The sequence below is a fragment of the Stenella coeruleoalba genome (assembly GCF_951394435.1).
Source record: "Stenella coeruleoalba genome assembly, chromosome: 15".
Classification (NCBI taxonomy): domain Eukaryota; kingdom Metazoa; phylum Chordata; class Mammalia; order Artiodactyla; family Delphinidae; genus Stenella; species Stenella coeruleoalba.
Genome location: NC_137161.1, coordinates 76,842,886 through 76,862,344, shown reverse-complemented (window position 1 = coordinate 76,862,344; position 19,459 = coordinate 76,842,886). Strand labels below are relative to the sequence as shown.

Sequence of the window (19,459 nt, the reverse complement as noted above, 5' to 3'; positions counted from 1 at the left end):
GTAAGGAGGGGCGACCAAAGAAAGGAGCCTTTCCAGAATGGAAACACCCAAGGTCCCACCTACACATCCCCTCGCACCTATGGGACCCCTGCTACGCACTACTTGCGTCTGTGGCCCTCTGCTCTTGGAGACCACACTACTCCACCAAGGGAAGAGGATTAGGGCTGTTCATTGTTCTGTTTTGATGACAGATGAAGTAGCAAAGTGCAGAGCAAGGCAGAGCCCCCTGCCTGCTGCGCAGTTTTCTCCTGCTTTGATTCCCTTCTTGCCTTTCCTCCCATCCAGCCTCCATCCTCTCTCTCACCCGTCCTCGCAGAAGCTGAGTGCTACCCTCTCCACGCATCAGCGGGATAAGAGCTGCAAACAGACAGTTCTATCTGCTGCTTCTCACAGCCCAGTCTGTAACATCGTTACCTCCATGGTGCCCACAAAAGAAAATGAGGAGGTAGCATGATTGCAGCGATTCTAATTACCGTACGCTAATTGGGCCGCCTCAGGCTTGCAGGGCGGTGCCGTTTCCCTGAGATGAAATGACAGAAGCCCCTGCACTTGCCTCGCTCTACTTATTCTCCTGTTGCTTACAGAACCTTCTGTACCAGGCAGCAGCATGCACAGATACCCCAGGCAGGGAGGAACCACAAAGATGTCTGCCATTGGATGAACAGGTCCACGTTCCATGGGACCAAGGCAGGTGCTCTAACCCGAGTCCCTGTATATTGGGGCTTTAAGGATCCCTGAATGCGCCTCAGTCCCCAGGGTATGCAAATTTCCTTATATGTACATATATGCATTTATCTGGAGGATTCAAAGCTTTCTTTGGCTTTTCAAAAAGCCCAGTATCTTTTTTTTTTAATGTGAAAATCATTGGCCTATAGGGAAAAGTGTCTAATTTATCAACATTTTCATTTATTCTCTGCATACTCTTGGGAGAAGTAATCCCCTACATCCGCACCTCCAGCATCGCCCACCAAAAACACAAAAGAGAAAGAAAGAGAAAAGGAAGGGAGGATGTAGACTGAGACTGAAATTAGAACAGAGTCAACAATCAAGGGATCAGGGCATTACAAGCAAGAAGCCCATGTCCTCTCTGCAGGGCCAGAGCAGAAATGATTTGCAGCTACATTACAAAAATTAATTTAGTTCAACCCATTTATCTCTTGTCAGGCTTGCGACCTCTTGGTTCAAATTCTAACCATTTTTTTTTTAACATCTTTATTGGAGTATAATTACTTTACAGTGGTGTGTTAGTTTCTGCTTTATAACAAAGTGAATCAGCTATACATATACATATATCCCCATATCTCCTCCCTCTTGTGTCTCCCTCCCACCATCCCTATCCCACCCCTCTAGGTGGTCAAAAAGCACTGAGCTGATCTCCTTGTGCTATGCAGATGCTTCCCACTAGCTAGCTATTTTACATTCAAATTCTAACCAAATTTTTTTAAACATAAGCTATACCTTTAATTTCTTGCCTGGGCTACTGCAATACCGTCCTAATTGGTCCACCTGTATCCACGCTTTTTATTTATTTATTTAACTTCCCAACATAGACAAGAGTTGAAAGAACTGGGCAATGAAAAAACATGTACCCACCCACCACCTGGATTTGACAATGAACTTCATACTACACTTGTTCTCTCACATCTCTATCCATCTATCCAGCCTCTTCCTATCCATCACACCTACTTATTCTTTGTTGGTGCTGTTGGTTTGGGTACCTGTCTCTCTCCTGCCTCCTTCCATTTTATTCCCCACACAGTAGTCAGTGATCTTTCTGTCGTATATATATTCAATGGGATACTACTCAGCCATAAAAAAGAACGAGATTTTGCCATTTGCGGCAACATGAATGGACTTGGAGGGGATTATGCTTAGTGAAATCAGAAAGACCAATATTGTGTGATATCACTTATATATGGAATCTAAAAAATATAACAAAGTCCCCTACACATGAACAGGTTCCATTCCAAGAGGGCATTCATAAGTCTAATTTGTTCATAAGTCCAACAAAGTTAGCCTAGGTACCCAACTAACACAATCAGCTACATAATACTGTACTGTAATATGGTTATAATATTTTTCACACAAATAGTACATAAAAAACAAACACAAAAATAAACCATTTTTAATCTTACAGTAGAGTACCTTGAAAAGTAGAGTAGTACAGTACAACAGCCGGCATCCAGGGGCTGGCACTGAGTGAACAGGCAAGAAGAGTTACCGACTGGAGGAGGGAGAGGAGGTGGGAGATGGTAGAGCTGAAGGACTGTCAGCAACAGGAGACGGAGGGCAAGCTGCAATGTCACTCATGCCTGACATTGATGGAACACACGTTCACATCTTTGAAACTTCACAACTTGAAGGTTCGTATGTAGGGGACTTACTGTAGTGAATATAACAAAAAAGAAGCAGACTCACAGATATAGAGAACAAACTAGTAGTTACCAGTGGGGAGGGGGAAGGGGGAAGGGACAATATAGGGGTACGGGATTAAGAGGTACAAACCATTAAGTATGAAATAAGCTACAAATATATATTGAACAACACAGAGAATAGAGCCGGTATTTTATAATAACTATAAATGACGTATAACCTTTAAAATTTGTGAGTCACTATATTGTACACCTGTAACTTATATAATATTGTATGGCAACTATACTTCAATAAAAAAATTTTTAAATTAAAAATAAAGAAGTCAATGACCTTATGGAAACAAATCTGATCATATCCCCACCTGCACCCCTCCTGTGGCCCAAAAAGGCTTCACTGGGCTCAATCTGCGACAATGCAATGATATAGGCAATTGAATTCAACTGTGTGTACAGCTTATAGAGAAGAGTGCCAAGTGTGTTCGCTATGCCGCATTAAATTGAAGTGCGTAAAACTGGTTAAGAAAAATGTTAAATACACAACACATACGAATAGCACATAAGCCACAGATAAAGAGTCTTTTCAATTAAACCTTCCACTGATTATAAGTTAATGTTTTGGCTTTAATCAGAGTTCCCATGTTGCACTACAGACTAAATATGAATATCCTTCCATGGCAGCTACAATTCCAGATGTTTCAGATTTGATGAGAAAAAAAAAAACAAAACCTCTGTCTTGCCATTGTTTTTAATATGAATTCAGTTCATTCATCCTGCCAAAGCAGTGCTGCATTAGGACAAAAGAAAACATGCGTGTGACTTCAATGCCATTATCACCTTTAGACCAGAATAGGCATCTGCCCCGGAGGTTTCCATATGAGGGTCAGGGATTCGTGCCTTACAGACGATGCTTTGTCAGGCCTCTGCAGACATTCAGAATGTGATGTGATACAAGTTTTGATTGGAGATATATTAATAGATAAGAGTATGTCACAGGACTTTGTTGCCATATCATTTTATTATTGTTATTATTGAGAGAACGTGGAAAAAAAGCTTCCTCCGACAGACTGCTCTATGCACTGCTGCAAACTGGGTCCTGCCTCTGTTCCTGAATTTCTCTGTTGACAGCAAGTCTGGCCAGTCCTATGGGGCTCCCATCCATACCCCAGGTGGACACAGAGGAGAGGGAGATTGCGCCCAACAGCCATGGAGAAGGTGGATGGCACACGAATTTGATTTGAATGGCCAGGAGTTAATTCTACCAATGGCTCTGTGGGGTCAGTTATAGGCCTGGACTCACTCTGGGGGTCAGATTCTGGGGCACCCACCAGTCCACAGTCGACAAAGGTGCTGTGTGATGAACATATTCCTGCTTCCAGGTGCTCTGGACAAAACGAAAGCCTTGGAAAGCCCTGGCCAGGTGTCTTCCTATAGGCATGCACTCTTCTTTCTTTTTGCTAGAACTCCAACTTTAAATGAGGCGGCATGTCACCTCCATGGGTCGAATTATGATTGGTTTAGGCCAATAAAGCCTAGCTTATTCTTTTTTGCCAGATACATGATTTCCTAGCGTCCCTTGTGCTGGGAGTGGCCTTGAGATCTTGTACTGGCCAATGAACCCTAAGAGAAGTGTGATAGGGGAGGATGCCAGGAAAGACTATCCTCCATGATAAAAGGCGGCCCTTTGCTTTTCTATCTGTCCCTTTGCCCTGTCCTGAGCACAGTGAGTGATGGCCTGATGCGTGGAGCTCTAGCATCTGTCTTCAGGTCATAAGGGACTACCCTGAGAATAAAAAGTGATCATGCTGAGAGCCACAGAGCAAAAAGATGGAAAGGGTCGCATTCCTTGATGGCATGGGTAGAGGAGCTGCAGCCACCCTGCAACTGCGCACCTTCTTGTTCTCTGAAAAAATTAAATATCTTTACAACTTAATCCACTTCTGACCAGGTTTTCTGTTACTTGCAGCCCAAAACATTTCTAACTGTTGAAGAGAATTGAGCTTAAATACACGATGGTGCAAATGCTGTGTTAGAGTTTTCTAAGTGCTCATCTATGCAGTTCTCCTTTCTTCCGGGTACGCGGAAGGATGATTCTCCCCTGCTGCCTTGAAGTTAAGCGGTATCATGTGACAATACTGACCAATGTGTGCGTGTACGGAAGGGACATGTGCCACTTCTAAGCCCAAGTATTTAATTACATCCATGAGATCACCCAGTTTTCTTTATTTCTGCAATGGCAAACGATGAGGCCCAGTATTCCAGCATCAGCCTATATCCCCAAGGGACCGTGGAGCAGAAATCCTTGCCCATTGATGAATGCAGCATGAATCAGAAAGCAAACTGTTGCTGTATGAAGCCACTGAGATTCAGGGGGTTGTTAGTTAACTTGGCATAACCTAGCTATGCTGAATAATGCAGATAGTTGTCAATTTTACTTCTAAAGAGTCAGTCTGATGTGATGTACATAGGATTTTGCTATGAATTGATCAGGTCATGGCAGATCCATTGATATGTTTATTAAGTTACTCAACAGTCATCAACCCTTTCTTCATTGCCAATAGAACAGAGATTTTCTTCAGGGTAGCAACATTTCCAGACCCAGGGGATGTCCAACCTCAGAGGTATCCAGGCCCACAGTATGGCTACCTCATTCCCTTTTGATAGACACTCATTTCCCCAGATTCCTTTGTAAATCTTTTGGTTAATGAAACATAATGGAAAACCTGCATATAAGGGGTGAATATTAGTTTTCTGGGGCTGCTGTAATACAGACTGGATGGCTAAAACAACAGAAGTTTGTTGTCTCACAGTTTTGGAGGCTAGAAGTCCAAAACCAAGATGTCAGCAGGGTTGATTCCTTCTGAGAGCTATGAGGGAAGGATCTGTTCCAGAACTCTCTTCTTGGCTTGTAGATGGCTGTCTTCTCCTGTGTCTCTTCAAATTACCTTCCCTTTGTGCCTGTCTGTCTCTGTCTCCAAATTTCCCCTTTTTATAAGGAAACCAGTCATATTGGATTAGGGTTTACCCTAATTACCTCACTTTAATGTGATTACCTCCATAATGACCCTGTCTCCAAGTAAGGTCACAGTCTGAATTACTGGAGGTTAAGAGTCCAACTTTCTTTGGGGGGCAGGGACACAATTCAACCGATAACAGGTTTTTTGTTTGTTCGTTTGTAATGCAGGAGCATTACTCATCCACTTCCTTTAGGTTTGGAATGCTGGTGTGAAATGTTATATAGAGAGCTAAGGCAGCCATCTTGTGATCATGAAGGAGGAGACCAAAAATCACAAAGAGGCCCAGAGAGTAACTTATAATAATTTTTCTTATAGTTTAAGCTTCTTTTAATTACAGCCACATATGAACTCATATAGAGACCAGAAGTACTTAAATAGACTATCAGCTCTGCCTCCAACTTTATAGATAATAATAGATAAGTCATTAAACACTACAGGACACAGTTTTCAACATTTGGTAAAGAAAACTGATACTACTGGCCCTTAATGGACTTACAATACAGGTAGAGAATCAAATGAAATAACGTTCAGTCTCTTTGAAAAATTGAAAACCCAACAAAAGTTATTTTCTATTTATTAATTAAACAGTTAAATATTGAGTATCTCCCATTTGTCAGCACTATGCTAGGTTTAGAAACTATGTTCAAAACCAGGTGTGATCCCTATCCTTTTAGAACTTCTAGTCCAGTAGGAGAGTTAGTCAAATAAGCACACAAACGGCCACCAAACTGAAAGTGAAAAACTAAATTTGATCCAATTATTTAAACACACAAGGAGCTGATGAAGTGTCCTCAATACTGTCTGTGGGTTTTCCACTGAATTCCATCAATGTGACTGTAAAGCATGAGTCTCAGGGCTTCTTTTTTTTAAAGAAGAAAAAGTATTCTCATTGTAAGTAAGCATTCATAGAATTTATCAGCAAAATGAGACATATCTGAAAGTTAAAGAGGGCACTATTAATAATTATTCCAGGAAAAGGGCGTAAAGCTGAGATGCTCCGGGAAACCAGGGCATTTGGACAGCCAGGTTATGACAGTGATTTGTTTGGTCTAAAAACTAGGATATTAGGAACATGAAGATACAAATTAACAAGTCAAAGATTTAACAACACAGAACATCTCATTTTGCCGGGATGAGAGAAAATGGGAAGCGATTTATGTTTGATGCGGAGGAGACTGAGAATTACACACTGAAAAATAATTTATTTTTTCATTTTCCCACAACTTCAGTACGTAAACAAAACCCTACATTTCTGGTATGCTAGAAAAGTTGTTGCAAGAAAAAGAAATAAGTGACATGGCTGCAGTTTGATGTGTAATAATAGGTTACCATGAGACAGATTGATTTGTGCTGTGCTAAGCTGGTAGAGAACATCCCACCCTGCTGTGGCTTGTAAAAGAAATGTAAAGGCTACCCCTGTATATTAAATGAGGCTAAAATGTTTGATCAATAACTTTTCTTCACCAAAAACAAAAAAGGATAAAATAATCCAAGATTGATTCTAAATACTTAATGTCCACTACCAGCTGACAGAAATACTTTACAAGCAATATTTTGAAAGTTGTCAGTAAATTGGCCCAAATTGTGAAAGGGACTTTTTTCAAATGTGTTTCATCATATTTTTCACTCGTTTCTAAAACTGAGACCAGCCGGGGATGTCAGAGAAGATGGTGTGCATAGAAACATAGCTTACCAGCTCTGTTTCACAAATGGGTTTGAGACATTTTGATAAAATAGCAAAGTTTTAAAAAAAGAATCTTTGAAAGATACACTGTATTGAGTTTACATGTCCTTTATTTACCTAAACATTCCTTTACATTGAATCAGCATCCATGTTTGTGACTTAGAGTCTATGAACGCTACCCTCCCCATCTCACAGCTAAAAATCTCTCTCCTCCTTTTCTTCCTCCATCAAAACAGCTGCAGATCCTGAAAAGACCACAATATTCTCTACTGCGGGTTAAAGCCTGAGTTCATTCTGGGACTGCTTCTTACCATGCAAATAATCTAATCAAGTGATTTAATTTCTACATGTAAAATGGAAGTGATAACAGCTATCTTGATTAAATGACAAAATGGCAGGGAATAGACTAAACACGGTCCTGACACTCAATATTCTCAATAAAAATGACAACTTTATCCTTAGTCCCCTGCCTCCCTTTTTGCTCTCAAAAATTCAATTGACATCCAGGAGGGGTAAAAACCAGAGTTCATTTTTTATTTAATAAATGTTTTATTGACATGTAAGTACACAAATCACTACTTTAAATGATGAACACTTAGAAAGAAAACGCAACCCATGTAACCATAAAGAAATTAATATCCCTAGACCCTCTCAAAAAACTCCCATCTACTCTTTTTTATCTGGCGTCTTCCATTCAATATCAGGTGTATGAGATTAATCAATTTTCTCGATGTGGCAATAGTTCACTTTCATTGTTGGGAGTATTTTATTATATCAGCAATCATGACAGATTTGTCCATTCTTCTCTTGATGAAGATTTAGGCCGTTTCCAATTTTGGCTATTTTACAAAATGGTATTAGGGACATTTTTGTCTTTGGGGTCACAGAGTCTACATTTCTGTTGAGTATGTACTTAGAACAGGGATTGCTGGATCATACAGTTATTGTATTTAGCTCTAACAGTTTTTGTCAGGGTTTTCCAAAGAAGTTAACTATTTACACTGTCTGTAGCGATGTACCAGAGTTCTAATTCCTTTACTTTCCACGTTGTCAATACTTGGGGTTGTTGGTTTGCTGGGTCTGGGGTTTTTTATGTATTTTAGGGTGTATGGTAGCATATTATTTGTTTCCATTTGCATTTTTCTGATGAGCACGTTTTATATGTTTATTGGCCATTTGCACTCCATTGTAAAGTGCCTGTTTGAGTTTTCTGCCCATTTTCGTGGGTTTTAATCGTTTTTGTTGATTTGTAGGAGTTCTTTATATATTCTGGATATGAGTCCTTTGTCAGTTATGGGAACTCCCACTCTGTCACTCCCCTTTTCATTCACTCAGTGACACCTTTTGATGAAAAGAAGTTCTTAATTTTATACAGTTCATTGTATCATTTTCCCCATTACAGTCAGATTTTTTGGCTTAAAAAAAAACTTTGCCTACCCCTATCATGAAGGTATTCTCCTGTTTTCTTCGAAAAACATTTTTGTTTCCCTTTATTATTTGATTGATCCATATGGAAGTTTTTTGATATGGTATAAGGTGGCGTCAAGATTACTATTCTTTTCCATATGGATAAACAATTGACCCACCCCCAGATAATAAAAGACCTTCCTTTCTCTAGGTCATTTTCCTTTTTTCATATATCAGATGACCACTATGACTAGGCCTCTACTCTCTTTTCCCTTGTTCTATTTTTGCCTTGAACCGGAACCACATTGTGTTGATTATAGGGGCTTTGTAATAGGTCTTAGTACCTGGAAGTGTAAGTCTTCATACTTTGTTCTTCTTCAAGGTCATCTTGGCTATTCTTGGCTCTTTGCATTATCTTATGACTTTTACAAAAAAGCTTTTTAAATTCCACATAATAAGTCTTTTGAGTTTTTGATTGGGATTCTATTGAAACTTAGATCAATTTTAGGAGAATTGATGCCTTTACTGTTATAATGCATTAACATGTTATACCCCTCGATTTATTTAAATTTTCTTCAGTGATATTAGCAGTTTTTTAACATAGTGGTAATGAACTTCTTTTTGTCAGATTTTTGTCTAGGCATTTTATATTTATTACCAAAATTAGTATTTTTAAAATTTTATTTTCTAGTGACCTTATTAAATTTACTTAATTTTAATAATTTATCTGAATAGATTTTTTTTGGATTTAAAACCAACTACGTTATCTGTGAATAATACCATTTTTATTATTTTTTTAGTCCTTACTTATGTCCTTCAATGTGATTTTTATTTTCTTGCCATATTGCAAGGGTTAGGAACCACAGTACAGTGTTGAATAAAAGTGGTGATTATGTACATCCTTGTGTCACTCCTGACCACAAAGAAAATTTTTCATAGTTTAACATCAAATATTATAATCATTAAAGATTTTTTTTGGTCATACTTCTATTTCTTACATGTTAAGAAATTCTAACTTCTATTTCTTCTTTGTTAAGAATTTTTTCCTTTTTATAGCATGTGTGAAATTTTACCAGATATTGAATTTTATTAAATACTTTTTCTATGTCTAGTGAAATAATTATATTAGTCCCCTCTTTACTGTTAATGTGGTGAATTGCATTGATTTATTTTTCAATGTTAAGCTAACCTTGCATTCCTAGAATAAACCTAACTTCACATGGTACACTATCCTTTTTGTATATTGCTGTATTTGATTTGCTAAAATTAAAAAAGTTTTTAATTTTATGCTCACAAAAGTGATTACACATGATTTTTTCTTCTTTCAGTATCATGAAAATGGTTGAACATGAATTTTCCTTTCTTTTGGTAGCAAGATTATGCTGGCCTAATAATAAATTACAAAGTGTTCCCACTTTTCCTATTTCCTGGAAAAATTAGTGTAACAGTGGTATTGTTTCTTTCTCAAATGTTTGCAAGACTTCACCAGTGAAGGCATCTAAGTTTGGAGTTTTCTTTATGAAAATATTTTTAATTAAAAATATTGCTTCTTTATTAGATCTAGGTAGCTTTAATTTTATATTTCCTCTAGTTTCAGTTTTTGTAAATTGTGTTTCAAAAAATTGTCCCTTTCTTCTAAATTGTCAACTTTATTTGCAAGCTGTTCACTTTATCCTCTTACTAATATTTAACGTCTAAGGGATTTTTTTAATTCTTAATATTGGTCATGTGTTATCATTCTTTGATTCAAACAGCTTCTTGCACTTTTGTTTGGATGTTTATTTTTTGTTTTTTTACCCATCTGTTATAGTTATTCTTGGCAGGAAGAGTGGTCTGAGGCAAGCTACTCTACCACAGCAGAACATGAAAGTTCGACTGGGCCACATTTTAGCACTCAATGTTCCAAAAAGATGGACTAGCAGACAGCAACTCCCAAAGGAAAAGAAATGTGTCACCCAGGATGTAACCCCAAGGTCTTCCTGAAATAAAAGATTCCTCATAGTTCTCTCTAAATCCCTAGGAACTAGCATCTTGTGAGCTCTCAATAAGTGTTTGCTAAATTTATGAATACAAGAAAGAATGACGGCAGCCTGACACGTCACCCCAAGGGGCCACATATGTCCTGTGGCACACCAGCAAGTTTTTCCAACCTGGAGAACGCCAGCAGTCGACAGTAAGGTAACATTTGGGCAAAAAGCACATGCCATCAGGAATGACAGATTTCATGAGAGCCATTCAGCATGGGATCAGAACATGGCCTAATCAGCCTGGCTTCAACATATGAGTTCCTTCAATGCATCTCACCAGAATCAAAGGACTTCTTTCCAACAAAGTGTTGTTACAGTGAGTCTAAAATTTACTTCTGGAGGAAAGGAGCCACATATTGTTCTTTGATTCTGTAACAAAGTGTGGAACACCAGAAACAACCTAAATATCCTTCAGCAGAACTGGCCCGACAATTAATACAGCCTTGTGATAAATTTCTATTCACTTACTTTAAATGACAATGAGGTCGAATATTTAATGACATGAAAAAGCATCCATGATCTACTGTTAGGTGAAATAAGCCAGCCACAGATAAGTATAGTATGGCTGCATTTTTGTTTAAAAAAAAGAAAGGCTGGGGCTTCCCTGGTGGCGCAGTGGTTGGGAGTCCGCCTGCCGATGCAGGGGACACGGGTTCGTGCCCCAGTCCGGGAAGATCCCACGTGCCGCGGAGCGGCTGGGCCCGTGAGCCATGGCCACTGGGCCTGCGCATCTGGAGCCTGTGCTCCGCAATGGGAGAGGCCACAACAGTGAGAGGCCCGCGTACCGCAAAAAAAAAAAAAAAAAAAAAAAGAAAGGCTGTATATGCATAGATAAGTGTTCTGAATAGATTTCAAAATATTAATATGGTTATCTTCAGATCATGAGACTACAGCTAATAAAAGTTTTCTTCTTTGCCTTGTCTACAATGTATAAATGTTTTATAAAAAATATTTCTACTTATGAACAGTAATTTTCAAAAGTTCTTCCTTAAAAAGTGCTGCTCTGTGCTTGTTCCACTGGAAGGAAGGGAGAGGCCCATTTTTGCAGATTTCGAGGATGAATTCTTCTCCCTGTCATTTTATTTATTTATTTTTTATTTCGGTTGCTTCTTTTTTAAATTTTCATTGGAGTATAGTTGATTTACAATGCTGTGTTAGTTTCAGGTGTACAGCAAAGTGAATCAGTTTCATATGTATACACACACATACACACACACACATATATCCACTCTTTTTGTTTTTAGATTCTTTTCCCATATAGGCCATTACAGAGTATTGCATAGAACCTGTGCTATACAGCAGGTTCTTACTAGTTATCTATTTTATATACAGTAGTGTGTATATATCAGTCCCAATCTCTCAGTTTATCCCTCCCCGCCTTATCCCCTGGTAACCATAAGTTTGTTTTCTATCTCCGTGACTCTACTTCTGTTTTGTAAATAAGTTCATTTGTACTCTTTTCTTTAGATTCCACACCTAAGCGATATCATATGATATCTGTCTTTCTCTAGGACTGGCCTAGGGATGAGGGTTTTATGAGGGCTGCTGCCAGCCTGGCTGACGGTGGGTGATGCTGCCCTTCACTGGCCGCATTTCACTGTAATGGGCAGAAAGTGCAAGATATGAGGAGCAGCACAGCAGCCAGAGCAGCCCGCCCTGCTGAGCCCAGCCCGGGAGGAAGGAAAGAGATGCTCTGTTGCCAGAGGACAGGAAGAGACAGCCCCTCTGCTGCGACTCAGGCTGCCAATTACCTGCAGACACCATCAGCGATTACCTGACCCACATGCAGGGCAGGAAGCAGGGCCCAGCTTGTGGACAGCTGCACTTTGCTCCCTGTCACAACTGCCTAATGGGCCACCCTGCCAAAATGGTTTTCCCCGGCTTCCCTGTAGACATGGTGTGTTATTATGGTAACCACAGGGGCACGTGGCCTTGCATCAGTCATTTCACTCTGCACAAGCTCTCTTCGGAGGGCATCTGCTCTACAGCAACTGAGGAGCAGCCCATCTGAGAGAGCATGGGGCAGTTTCTGAAGCACTCCACTGCGGGGCCCAGGGTGCCTCGTGTCTTGCTGTCACCTTCTCCAGCCGGGCCCCCACTAAAAATCTTCCCTCAACAACTTCCCATCCCTTGAGCATCAGCCTTTAGGGCCCTGTGGGCTGGGCTGAATGCTGATTCTGCTTCTTACCAGCTGTATAATCTTGGGGAAGGCAACTAACTTCTCTGAGCTCCACCGTTGCCATCCAGAAGATATTAACAGTAACAGCTAACATGAACATGTATTCATTTGCTTAATCTTCAGCCCCACCCCTTGAGGTAGCTGACATATAGTTTGTTCCACACTTCAAACAAACAAACATATAGTTTGTTCCACACTTCTCTGCAGCAGAAGCAGAGATGATTGTGGAATTTCCCCAACTCATACCTATTCATTGACAGACCATGTCGTCAGAACTGGACAGTCTCATGCCAAAGCCTATTCTCTTAATGTTATGCTAAATTGCTTTTCCTAATAAAAATAACACTTACCTTGTACTGTTGTTGTGAAGATTAAATGATACTTTTTGAAGAAGTATCCAACAGGGCTTTTGCAGAAAATAACCAATGCTTGTGAATGCATTGGTTAGTTAATTCAAATATAGTCTCACTAAGGACAAAAAGATTCCAGACCCATCCAGACACCACCTTTTCAACAAGCTGTCAAGCCCAGGCGTCACTACACAGCAGCCTCTTTGGAACAGCCCTCTTCCCAGAGACTCCTTGGGAGCACTGCCTGCTTAGACTGGAGACTCTCAACCTGCCATCTGAAGTCTTGCCGAGCAATATTTTTTGGTTGTGGTTGGGAAAGAAACAAAATAAAGCAAACTTTTAAAATTACTTTTGGTGCTCACAAATAAGGGACCAGGACAGCTCAAATCTCCCAAGCATATGTCTCCTTGTTGGTGTTTGTCTTTGCTGGTGACTCCAGGATGCCCTCCAAGTGAGCTATATGATGGGGCCATCACTGTCCCTCCTTCACAATCATCCTCACTCACGGGGCTTTGGAGCAGCAAACATGGGGAGGGCCAGAAATGCAATGAGAGGTTGGTCCTTGGCAGGTAAAGCCAGCAGGAAGAAGCACACCTAGAACCATTACTGGTGGAATGAATTGGAGAAACGCTCATGGTTTGAGGTTGGTGCTCACTGCCAATAGGTCACAGGATAATCTAGGCAGAAGGATCGACAGAAATAAGCACATCATATTTAAGTAGACGTGGGACTGAGGGAGCTACTCCTTTGTAACTCGGACAAAACCCCATGTTCCAATTGAATACTTCATCCCAGTGGTGCTCGCATCCAGGCACACCCCCAGTGGTTAAGAGCTGCTGCCTTCAGCTCTGCTTGTGGACAGTGGCTCATCAAGGTGACCAAAGTCAGAGCCATTTGTGCTTCCATCCAGTGGACCCAACAGAGGCTCCCTCTGAACAAGTACCTGGCCTTCCACACTCAGGTTCTGTCCTTTGTCCTCCGTTCAGTGAAGGCTCTTAGGGAAGGAGGTCTGTTATTCCTCTTACATCTCTCTCCTCTCCCACAGTGATGACTCATAAACAGCAGTGACAAACTGAAAGCCCAGCTCCTCCTGTAAGAGCGAGGGCAACTCCAAAAGTACCCACTATTCAGAATAACTTCCCATCCAAAAGTACCCACTATTCAGAATAACTTCCCACTATTCAGAATAACTTCCCAAAAGTACCCACTATTCAGAATAACTTCCCATCTGGTTTAGGGGACTAAGTTGCATCAGGCTGGCTGATTATTGAAGCAACTAGAAGCACTACCAAGACAAGAACAGGGGCAGAAACATATCCAAACCCCATCAGCAAACATTCAGCAAACAGGCTAATTATAAAACCTACTCCTTATTTAATACTTTCATTGTGACACATTCCTTATAAAGTACTGAATTTATAACACCTCATCAATAATCTCTACAAGATAGTTATTACCACCCCATTATACAGATGAGTAAAGTGAGACCCAGAGAGTTGAAGTAACTTGAGCAATCTCACAGAGCAAAAAGTGCAGTGTTGAAACTGGAACTTCTCCAAACACAGTACCTAGTGTGTTAGCGGGCTGAGGCCAGGGTCAGACCGTCAGTCATAAGTGGTGTGGACATGGTCCAAGCAAGTGCTGTTTTTGGCACTGACCACCGGTTGAGGGTGAACGGGCAGAAGCACAGATGCAGCTCAGGAAGGATCCCTCTGTCGGGTGACAATTACATTCCAATTGTCTCTATCTTACCCCTACCATTTGTCTCCTACTGAATTCAGGGAGAGCACAGAGAAGGGTATTGTCTAATAAATTTAAATGGTAGCGATGAATTGGAAGCCAACACAAAGCCGACACTTGCAGATGGTTGCATTAGTTGTAATATGTGGTTGTATTATTCAAGATCCTTTATGTGACAACTAACAAGTAACCAAATAAATCCCAGGGCCCATTTCTGCATGCAGTCCTGTTCCAAGAGAAACAGTTCAGAAGCCAAGGGCATTAATCAGATCCCAACCTCTGTGTGCTTCTCTTAAGGAACCTGAAGAGTTGCTAAGGTATGACTCATTGTAAGACTTTTTAAAAAAGGAAACCTTTATTCTCATCTCCAGCTCCCTCATACTTTTCAACTGCTCAGGAACTTCACTCTAATTGTAAATCAACTATACTCCAATAAAAACTTTTAAAAAAATCATTTGTACACCTTAAAACTTAAAAAAAAAAAACTTCACCCTGGAAAACCACCGTGGAAAAACAAAACGAAAACAAGCTTTTCAAAAGCCCAGAAAGAGTGACATTTGTCCCTGCCTCTCAACCCTCATCTGCTATCTGCTCTTATCACCTTCCTTATTCTCTGCCCCTCTGACACGTTCTCAGTACCAGGAGTCCAGGGTGGGGGGGGGACTCCCACGTAGCACCCTCTCCAGGCTTGGATCTAGTGAACACAAGGAGACCACAGAGAAGAGGAATGTCTCCAGGATCTGGAGTCCAAGGACACCCCTTCACTCTCCACCCACAGGTGTGCACAGCCTGTGCACAGGGGTGTGGGGGTGTGTGTGGGTGTGTGTGTGTGTGTGTGTGTGTGTGTGTGTGTGTGTGTGTGTGTAACAACTCTCATGGAAAATTTCCAGTGAGTAAAATTCTCCATTTTTGTTACTAATGGAAGCCAATTCAAACCGGCTTAATCTTAAGGGAAAGATTGTTTTGATTGATTAACCGGAACGACACATAGGCCAGGGTGATGCTGGCCTATAGCAGGCCAGGTCCAAGGCCAAAGAGCATCAGAAATCCATCTCTCTTCTCTCGCTCTCTCTCCCCTTTCCCTACACTCTCTCTCTCTCCCGCCTTCTCTCTCTCTCCCATCTCTCCTTACCGCATACAGTACATACGGCCCCAGGAACTCTGTACTATGTCTTTGCAGCTTTGTGTTCCAAGAGGGTGGGAGCTTCACACCCAAGGTATCTTTTCTTGCCCCAGAGGAGGATTTAGATCGGTCTTGTCTGCATCATGTGCCCATTGCGTGGACAAATGACCGTGACCATGGGGATCAACACTGTGACTGACTCAGCACGGGTTACATACTCACACCCATTAACAAGAAGCAACGGTGTGTGTGATTAGCTCCCCAAGCCCACTAAACCCACAGATGTGGTCTCCAAAAGAAGAAGGGTGCTGCCTAAGATGAGCAAGGGGAAGCACTCATTACCATGACAAATGGAGAAAACATGGTGTTGCAACCCTGGACTCATTTACTAGGCTCAGGCTCGTAGGGAAAGCTGCAAATGCCTAAGTACCCAAACAAGATCCAAAAATGTCCACTTGGAGCTTGCCATTTCCTTACTCAAAAGTTTTCAATGGCATCTCCATGTACTATTTAAACATATTAATCTGCTTTGCTAGGAATCAAGCTACCCTCTACAATTTGAGTCAACCCTCCCGTTTTCTTGCCTGAATCATGCATTTCAAGTAAATCGTTTGATACTCTGCTCCATAAACAATCTTTGCACCTTCCCACCTCTGAGCTTTTCCTTGTGTGCTTTCCTCTGCCTCAAGTAACATTCCTGCTTCTCTACATATTCACCTCCCACCTGTCAGTGCCTCCCTTTGCTAGTTTATCTGAAGCCCCCTTAAATGACAGCTGGTCACCTCCGGCAGAGAGCAGCCCTAACTCCAGCCCCCGGTGTTCCCTAGTTCCTACTCCTCTCTTCCACCCCGCTGCTGAAATTCCACCGTGCCTGACAGCTTAGCCATCCCAGAGATAAGAGGATCTGTCCTTCTGGCCAATAACCTCCCCTCTCCCTTCCGAAGTCCCAAAGCACCACTTTATGCCACATGCTGATTTGTTGATTAAAAATGAGATGATGCATTTAAACATCCACACAGGACCGCTTTCACTTCCAGTCATCATAAATGATAATCACCATTACTGTAATTGTAACAGATCTCAATTCCCCTGCTAAGCTGGACAAATATTTGTTGAATGAGAAAATAATTGGATGAATAGATGGAAACTAATGAAAATAGTGGATATGTTATTCTCATGTTGGACATCTTAGGATGGATACTTTGTATATTTTTTTAATTTAGACATATTTTTAAAAATTAAAATCCCTAAACATTTGAGAGGACTACTGCTAGGGGCTTCACCAATTCCTCAATTTGCTAACATCGCTCAATTTATCAATGGCATACTGTTTTTCCATGAAAAGCACTATGGTCTCTTTTTTTAAAAATGTTATTTATTTATTTGGCTGCATCAGATCTTAGTTGCGGCACAAGGGATCTTCGTTATGGCACACGGGATCTTTCATTGTGGTACGCGGGCTCTTCATTGCCACGTGTGGGCTCCAGAGCGCAGGTGCTCAGTAGTTGCAGCATGCGGTCTGTCTAGTTGTGGCACATGGGCTCTAGAATGCGTGGGCTCAGTAGTTGCCGCGCACATGGGCTTAGTTGCCCCACAGCATGTGGGATCTTAGTTCCCCGACCAGGGATTGAACCCACGTCCCCTGCATTGGAAGGCAGATTCTTAACCACTGGACCAACAGAGAAGTCCCCTAATGTACCTTTTTTGATCCATTTTTCCCCAAAGTAAAACAATGTTTCTTGTTTCATGAGCGTTGCTGGTACAGGGCTAAGACAGCAGAGAGGAACAAAGCAAGGGGAGGTACCCATGCTGCTGGTGACCAGAGGTGTGTCTGGCTGGGTGAACTGCTCCTGTCCTACTTAACGGAATTCAACATATAAATCCAGGTCTCAAATTCCCATGGAGCCTCAGGTTCGGCGAAAAGTATTCAAAACCACAAATGTCACAGTCCTCACATGCCAAGGGTCTACCATAACTGCAATGTGCCTGGCACAAGGCTTGGATCTAGTAGATGTCCAAAACATATTTAACTAAGCAATTGTTCTGTTTAGACACTTCTGTGAAAGGGACAATTCACTGGTTTATATCTTGAGATATATATATAGAGAAAGAGAGAGAGATGTAGAGATAAAGATAGAGATGCACACACACAACACATATATATGTGTGTATAAAATTTTAAATATCATGTATATATGATTTTAAATGCTCTCTTACCAGTTGGATTTATTTTAAAACCTTCCATTGTAGTTGGGTTAAGGATGTGATCATCTTTTGCTTGCATACACAACTTCACCCCAGATCAGACGGAAAGGGAACAAAGCATTGTTAAGTCTATGTGGAAGGGTTTTAGCTACCACAAGAAAGCATGCAATATTTCTTCAAGTGTCTGGATTTCCATTTCTGAATAGAGGGGAATTAATTTTCAGCCTCCTCAGATCATGAGCAGCTTTAGTTAAGAGTTTTGGAACAGGCTAGCTTTGATGAGACGAGCTGCATTAAGCACAGATGACCATCCAGGGAATTTACTAAGCTGGGATGGATTCATGCAAGCTGCCAGCACTAACTTTTTACAAACTCCTTCCCTGATAATAACAGGGGAGAGTAGACGCGGACTTGAAATTTTTGGCAGTAAAATTAGCTTTAACATATGACTCATTTTTTTTCTTTCTAAACATACTAAGGGGGGAGGGGAAAGCAACCTAAAATCATTTAAGGCCTCTCTTATAGGAAAAGCAGGCAATAGTTGGCTACACGTCAGCACGCCCCAATTCTGTGTGACATCTTAGACCCAGGATCTACCCTCTGCTAAAGTATCATCGTGTCGCATCACAAAGACTCTCCATGAGTCAAGATGACAAGATCCATTGTTATAAGGAAGTGAAATGACAATGGGACCAGATAGGCAAGAATGCCCATTATTATTCACAGCCTCCTGGGGAAAAACCAGCTCCACTGTAACCATTTCCTTTCCTGTATTCAAGTCCTTCTAATTCAGAAACTTAACAACATAAACAACATCACCTCAGGGAAAAGGCTGCATGTGTTGTGTATACTGTGTTGTCTGGAGTCTTGGTTTTTATTATTGGAGTAGAAGACAAGGCGTATGGGTTTAGGGTTAGGCTCCAGCTCTAAGGTATCATCTGTGCACACTTTTTTTTTTTTTAAACATCTTTATTGGTGTATAATTGCTTTACAATGGTGTGTTAGTTTCTGCTGTACAACAAAGTGAATCAGCTATATGTATACATATATCCCCATATCCCCTCCCTCTTGAGCTTCCCTCTGTGCACACTTCTAAATCTCCTTGTGCCTCAGTCTCCTTATCTGTGCAACGGGGGTAATGACACCCACACTGCAGGTTATGTAAAGATTAACATGCATAATTATATGGAAACGTATCTCGGTGCCTGACACAAAGATAGTTGAGAAATAACAGGTTATAACCCTACAGAAGTTATTTGTAAACTATTTGACATGAAGACTCATTCTTGGTTATAACAAATATACTAGACGGCACCAAAAGTTCTAGCTGGAAAGTGAAAAGTTCTGGTAAATGGGTG

At 41.0% G+C, this 19,459-nt stretch overlaps 1 long non-coding RNA gene across 2 annotated transcripts in view; it reads right to left on the bottom strand.

Annotated features, from left to right (window-relative positions):
• Positions 1-1,481: 1,481 nt before the first annotated feature.
• The window catches only part of LOC307198197, a 422,507-nt gene continuing 404,529 nt past the window's right edge, over positions 1,482-19,459 (bottom strand). For both annotated transcript variants that reach the window (XR_013831577.1, XR_013831578.1), the window contains one exon: positions 1,482-2,383. This is a non-coding gene — a long non-coding RNA (uncharacterized lncRNA). The remainder of the gene's footprint in view (positions 2,384-19,459) is intronic.